We start from the raw sequence: 7,072 nt of genomic DNA, 5'->3' as shown, positions 1-7,072 counted from the left end.
TGTTAAAAACAAACTGATGCATTTTTACATGAGTTCACCTCAAGTTTAGGACCTTTTGATCTTGTTTAATAAAGATATCTGACATTATAACAGCATAAATATAACAGAGAATCCCAAAAAGCGTGAGATGATCCTTTAATTCAATATCAGAATTTTGCCGATCGATTAATTTCCAGCTTTATTATCAGCTGCAGAATAACTATTGATTACTGTGTTGCAGCTTTAAACACCTACTGATGTTTCAACACATTTAACGATTACCCTCCTGTTGTCCTCAAGTCAAGGAAGCAAGACAGGAAGAAGGAAGGAAGGAAGGGAGGAGGGATGGAGAGAGAAAGGAAAAGAGGAAGGGAGGAAAGAAGGACAGAGGAAAGAAGGATGGTAATGGGGAGGAAAGAAGGAGGGAAGGAAGGAAGGACAGAAGGAAAGAAGAAAGGGGAATGGAGGAAGGAAAGAAGGAAGGGATGAAAGAGAGAAGGAGGGAGGAAAGACACAGAAGGAAGGAACAGTCAAAACAGACGGGGTCAATTTGACCCGGGAGGACGATATGAACGTTAAACCTAATGTCGATTCAAGGGTTACATGTTAGACTTTTATCTTTCCTTCCTTCCATCTGTCCTTTTTTCCTTTCTTTCTTCTGTCCTTCCTTCCGTCTTTCCTTCCTTCCTTCCTTCCTTCCGCCCTCCTTTCCTTCCATCTTTCCTTCCTTCCGTCCTTCCTGGCCTCCCTCCATCCCTCCCTCCCTCCTTTGCCTTCCTTGACCGGAGGATAACAGGAGGGTTAAGTCAATTCTAGGTTTAACTGCAAAAACGAGGACAGCGCTGCTAAAGAGTGAATGAGTTGATCAGCCTGCTATGAGAGTTAAAATGGGGGGGGGGGATATGATCCGTAGAACGAGAGTTGATTGACTTGTATGGTTGGTAAAATAGACGTGACTGGCTTCATCGTGAGAGAGAGAGATTATCACTGAACTCCCACGCAGACCACGGGACAGGCAAAGACCCCCCGAACACGGAACACCAGCACCCGACAAGAACTCGCCCTCCTTACTCCGTCCACTTCTTCGCTCCAGACCCGCTCGCGCACCTGCCTCCTACACCTTCCGGCCGCCTGCCTTCCAGCTTCTTCCGACCACGGCCCTCCTACTCTTTCTTTCCTTCCTTCCCTTCCTTCCCTCCCACCCTCCGTTACTCCTTCCTCCATCCTCCCTCCCTCCTTCCCTCCTTCCCTCCTCCCCTCCTTCCCTCCCTCCTTACTCTCCTTCCTTCCTTCCTCCCATCCTCCTCCCTTTCGCCTGCCTCACTCCGCCCCTTCCGTCCTCCCTCCCCCGCCCTCCTTCCTCCCGCGCCGCCCTCTCCCCTACTCCTCCTTCCTCCCCCCTCCTTTCCTCCTCTCCTCCCCTCCTCCTCCTCCTCCCCCTTCTCTCCCTTCCCTCCCTTCCTTCCTTCCTTCCTTCCTTCCTTCCTTCCTTCCTTCCTTCCTTCCTTCCTCCCTTCTTCCTTACTCCTTTCCTTCCTTTCTTCCTTCTTTCCTTCCTTCCTCCCTCCCTTCCTCCCTTCCTCCTTTCCTTCCTTGACCTGAGGACAACAGGAGGGTTAATCAATTCTAGTTTTAACTGCAAAACGAGGACAGCGCTGCTAAAATGAATATATCATCATCAATGAGAGTGAAAGCCTTTTTTATATCCGTTTGAGTTTGAGTTTGAGTGTGATGTTGTAAAATAACGTGACTGGCTTCATCGTGAGAGCGAGAGATTATCACTAACTCCCCACCAGACCCAATAAATGTGAATTTATCACAAGAACCTGCCAAAAAACCCGTAATCTGCATCTACAGATGTTTGACCTCAAAGGCATCAAATGATAATGTTAGATAAGACTGTTTCCCACCTTGTATTGCTCCCTTTTTTATTTTTTACTGTGATATTTATTTAATAGGGTGAAGGAAACTTGCTTTGGAGCTTTGAAACAAATTATTTTTATTACATTTGTGAAAAAACCTCTTTGTTTTATTTATAGCAGAAATGGAAGGAAGGAGGAAGAAGGAAGGAAGGAAGGAAGGAAGGAAAGGAGGAAGGGAGGGAGGGAAGAAGGAAGGAAGGAAAGGAGGGAGGGAGGAAGGAAGGGCAATGGGGGAAGGAAAGGAAATAATGAAGGAAAGGAAGGAGGAAAGAAGGAAGGAAGGAAAGGAGGGAGGAAGGAAGGAAAGGAAGGTAGAAAGGAGGGAGGAAGGAAAGAAGGGAGGAAGGAAGGGGGAAAGGAAGGTAGGGAGGGAGGAAGGAAGGGAGGAAGAATGAAGGAGGGATGGAGGAAGGAAAGGAAGGAAGGAAGGAATGAAGGAAGGAAGGAAGGAAGGAAGGAAAGGAATGAATGAAGGAAAGGAGGAAGGGGGGGAGGGAGGGAGGGAGGGAGGAAGGAAGGAAGAATGAAGGAAAGGAAGGAGGACGGAAGGAAGGAGGGAGGGAGGGAGGGAGGAAAGGAAAGAAAGTGCTCCTTTTTTTATTATGTAACTTTTTTTTACTGTGATATTTGATATTTGATTTGATGGTGAAGAAAACTTTATTAGCAGATTTATATTTTACAACTTGATAAAAAAGCCTCTTTGTTTTATTTATAGGATAAATCTGGGGAATTCCACCTCCATTTTTTTCATTAATAGCTAATTTCAGCAGGAACGGGGGGGGGGGGGGGGGTCCAAGATTCATCATTTCTCATTAATCTCGGTGTTAAAACCCTTGTGACTGGAGCTGGGTCCCGTTAGCTGGCTGGTATGTTTGGCTCGGCCGGCTGACGATGGTTAGCAGCTCTGCTCTGCTCTGCTGGCCAGCTCTCATCAATCATCCACAGCCCGCTTCATACACCAGGAAACTGCCCCAGTATTGATGACGCAAGCGCAAAATAGCAGCTCTCTCTCTCTCTCGCTCCCTCGCTCGCCCTCTCTCTCTCTCTCTCTCTCCGCCAGCGTCCCCTTCATCGGCCCGGCGTCCTATTATGGTGCTGTGTGTTTTTCCACAGAGGGGAAACGAGCTTGTTAGATAAACCAGATCTTACTGTGAGGGAGGATTCACTGTTAACCCTCCTGTTGTCCTCCAGTCAAGGAAGGAAAGGAGGGAGGAAAGGAGGGAGGAAGGAAGGATGGAGGAGGAAGGGAGGAGGAAGGAAGGTAGGGAGGAAGGATGGAAAGGAAAGAACGAAGGAAAGGAAGGAGGGAGAGAGGAAAGAAGGAAGGATGGAAGGGATGAAGGAGGGAGGGAGGAAGGATGAAAGGGAGGAAGAAGGATGGAAAGGAAAGAAGGACAATGGACTAAAGAAGGTAGGAAGGTAGGAGGGAGAAAGGAAAGGAGGGAGGAAGGAAGGATGGAAGGGAGGAAGAAGGAAGGAAAGGAAAGAAGGAAGGAAAGGAAGGAAGGACGACGGACGAAAGAAGGAAGGAAGGTATTAGGGAGAGAGGAAAGAAGGAAGGAAGGGAGGAGGAAGGAAGGAAGAATGGAAGGGAGGAAGAAGGAAGGAAGGACGATGGACGAAAGAAGGAAGGAAAGGAAGGAGGAGAGAGGAAGGAAGGAAAGGAGGGAGGATGGAAGGGAGGAAGAAGGAAGGAAAGGAAAGAAGGAAGGAAGGATGACGGACGAAAGAAGGAAGGAAGGTAGGAGGGAGAGTGGAAAGAAGGAAGGATGAAAGGAAAGGAAGGATGAAGGAAGGGAGGAAGAGGAAGGAAAGGAAGGAAGGGTGATGGATGAAAGAAGGAAGGAAGGTAGGAGGGAGGTAGGAGGGAGGGAGGAAGGATGGAAGGATGGAAGGGAGGGAGGAAAGAAGGAAGAAAGGAGGGAGGAAGGAAAGAAGGACGATGGACAAAAGAAGGAAGGAAGGAAGAAAGGAAGGAAGGATGGACAAAAGAAGGAGGGAAGGAGAAAGGAAAAGAGGAAGGGAGGAAAGACAGAACAGGGATTGCTGCTGCTGTTGTTGGTAGCAGGTCAGGATTATCTCATCATTTGCAGTTTGTAGTTGAGTTCCTGTCATCCAGCGTTTGTCTCGCTGTCACAGTGTTGCAGGGTTTGTTTTATTGACCCCCCCCCTCCCGCCTCCCCCTCCCCCGCCCCCCCCCCCCCCCCCCTCCTCCTTTGAGATGCAGCAGCGTTGTACAGTAGCAGAGGTAATAATAAAGCTGCATCTTCATATGTAAGTCAGGTATTAAATCACAGCTGCAGATAAATATAAACCAGCATGATGAGGTAAATCAGCTTGGACTGGTTAGACTGATATTAATAGTTTTGGACTGAAGTCGCCAATATTTTATGACTTTATGACTTTATTGGTTTATTAAAGTCTGCAGCTACTGATTACTTTCATTATTTCATTATTCAATTTGTCATTTTGTCTATAAAAAGTCAGAAAATAGTGAAAATGCTTCTTAATTTCCCAAAATCAGACGTTAAATCATGTCTTTAAGCTTCCTGTCGTCCTCCCGGGTCAAATTGACCCCGTCTGTTTTGACTGTTCCTTCTTTCCTCCCTTCCTACCTTCCTTCCTTCCTGTCCTCCCTCCTTTCCTTTCCTTCTCCCTCCTTTCCGTCCTTCTTCCTCCCTCTCTCCTTTCCTTCTTCCTTCCTTTCCTCCTCCTTTCCGTCTTCTTCCCTCCTTTCCTCCCTCCTTCCTTCTTCCTTTCCTCCCTCCTTTTCTTCCTTCCTCCCTCTCTCCTTTCCTTCTTCCCTCCTTTCCTCCCTCCTTTCTTGCTCCTTCCTCCTCTCCATCCTTCCTTCCTTCCTTCCTTCCTTCCCTCCCTCCTTTCCTTCCTCGCTCCTTTCCTTCCTTCTTCTTCCCTTCCTCCTTTCCATCCTTCCATCTTTCCTTCCTTTCCTCCCTCCTTTCTTCCTCGCTCCTTTCCTTCCTTCTTCCTCCCTTCGTCCCTCCCTTGCATCCTTCCATCCTTCCTTCCTTCCCTCCCTCCTTTCCTTCCTCGCTCCTTTCCTTCCTTCTTCCTCCCTTCCTCCCTCCCTTCCATCCTTCCTTCTCCCTCCTTTCCATCCTTCCTTCCTTCCCACCACCCTCCTTTCCTCCCTCCTTTCCTTCCTTCTTCCTCCCTTCCATCCATCTTTCCATCCTTCCATCCTTCCTTCCTTCCCTCCCTCCTTTCCTTCCTTCTTCCTCCCTTCCTCCCTCCCTTCCATCGTTCCTTCCTCCCTCCTTTCCTTCCTTCTTCCTCCCTTCCTCCCTCCCTTCCATCCTTCCTTCCTTCCCTCCCTCCTTTCCTTCCTCGCTCCTTTCCCCCCTCCTTTTCTTCCCTCCTTCCTTCCCCTCCTTCCTCCCTCTCTCCTTTCCTCCCTCCTTTCCTCCCTTTCCTTCCTCCCCTCGAGGACAACAGGAGGGTTAAACATGCATTGACTGCAGCGTTGGACTGTAAAGCTCTAAACGCTACGCTGACATATCACATTTAAAGTAGATATAGCGAGCAGCAGCAGTTTGCCTCCAGCAGGCGCGGCGAAGCTAAATTAGCATTCATTTGAAGTCATGAGGAGCTCTTTACTGAGGGAAAGATCTGGTTCCTCTGCTGCTAAACGCTCCACTATGTTCACCCGTTTGTCTGTGGTTCAGCAGGAAGCGGACAGGAAGTTCATTAGAGGTGTTTTTGCTTCTTGATGTGACAGAAAACAACACTACAGAATAATAATATAGCTCTATAAAAGGAATCATTAGTGGATTCATAGATCAGCTGACTGACAGATCATTAACCAGCAACTATTCTGATTATTAATGATTATTTTAGTCATTTTTAAATAAGGACTTGATATTGAACCTCATGTGTTCTTTGTTAGTTTAACCCTTTACATGCTGTTCATATTCTGACTTATAATTAATCTCTACACTAATTCACATTCATAAATTCCTCCATCAGTCATTAATAAATGTTTAATTAATCCCTCAGTTTGATTAAAAGACATTTATAATCACTATTTTATAGAATATGATGAATACAGCAACATGTTTTAATGCTTCTTTTTAATAAAAGTCACATTAGTCATATATAAAAATGTGTATTAGCTGCACACACATAAAAAAAGATGCATTTAATTTCCATTTTTATATACTGAAGGGTCACATTAGGAAAAATACATCAAAAATCAACAATATTTTAGGGTGCTTTCACAAAATATTGTATTTATATTTATTTATTTAAATATTATATGATAAATAATCATCAGTAAAGTGGTTATAATGACTAAGTGGGTACAGATAAATGATACAAGTTCAGAAAATGACATCATTTTGCTGTAAAGCCGCCTTTTAAAAGCAAGAAAAGACAACAATTCTGCCGTATTACGATATTACGATATCTAAATTCTAGGATGATATCGACATTTTTATATATTTGTGGTCACATAAGAGAAAATCCAGCTTAAATAAACATTTATATCAGGGGTGTCAAACATGCGGCCCGTGGGCCAGAACCGGCCCGCCAAGGTGTCCAATCCGGCCCACTTTCCTTCCTGTCTTCTTTTCCTTCCTATACCCTCCTGTCATCTGTCCTTCTTTCCTTCCTCCCTTTCTTACTTATTTTCTTCTTTGTTTCCTTCCTTCCTTCCCTCCATCCTTCCTTCCACCTATCCTTCATCTTCTTTTCCTTTCTTCCTTTCCTTCCTTCCTGCCTTGCTTCTTTGCCTTCTTGTCTTCTTTCCGTCTTTGTTTCCTTCCTTCCCTCCATCCTTCCTTCCACCTATCCTTCATGTTCTTTTCCTTTCTTCCTTTCCTTCCTAATACCTTTTCCTTCCTTCCTTCCTTCCTTCCTTCCTTCCTTCCTTCCTTCCTTTTGTCTTTCCTTCCCTCCTTCCTAATCCCTTTTCCTTCCTTCCTTCCTCCCTTCCATCCTTCCTTTTGTCTTTCATTCCTATAATTTTTCCCTTCTTTCCATCCTTGTTTCCTTCCTCCCTTCCATCTTTTTAATGATCCGGCCCACATGAGATCAAATTTGGCTGTATGTGGCCCTTAAATGAAAATGAGTTTGACACCTCTGATGTATAGGGTGAAAAATGCATGTAAGGGTTAAGTGTAGGTCTGCAGGAGCTCAGTAATAAAGGTGTG

The sequence above is a fragment of the Scomber japonicus genome, chromosome 16 (genome assembly GCF_027409825.1).
Source record: "Scomber japonicus isolate fScoJap1 chromosome 16, fScoJap1.pri, whole genome shotgun sequence".
In the NCBI taxonomy this organism is placed as follows: Eukaryota; Metazoa; Chordata; class Actinopteri; order Scombriformes; family Scombridae; genus Scomber; species Scomber japonicus.
The sequence above is the reverse complement of the archived record's forward strand: the minus strand, read 5'-3'. Positions refer to the sequence as shown.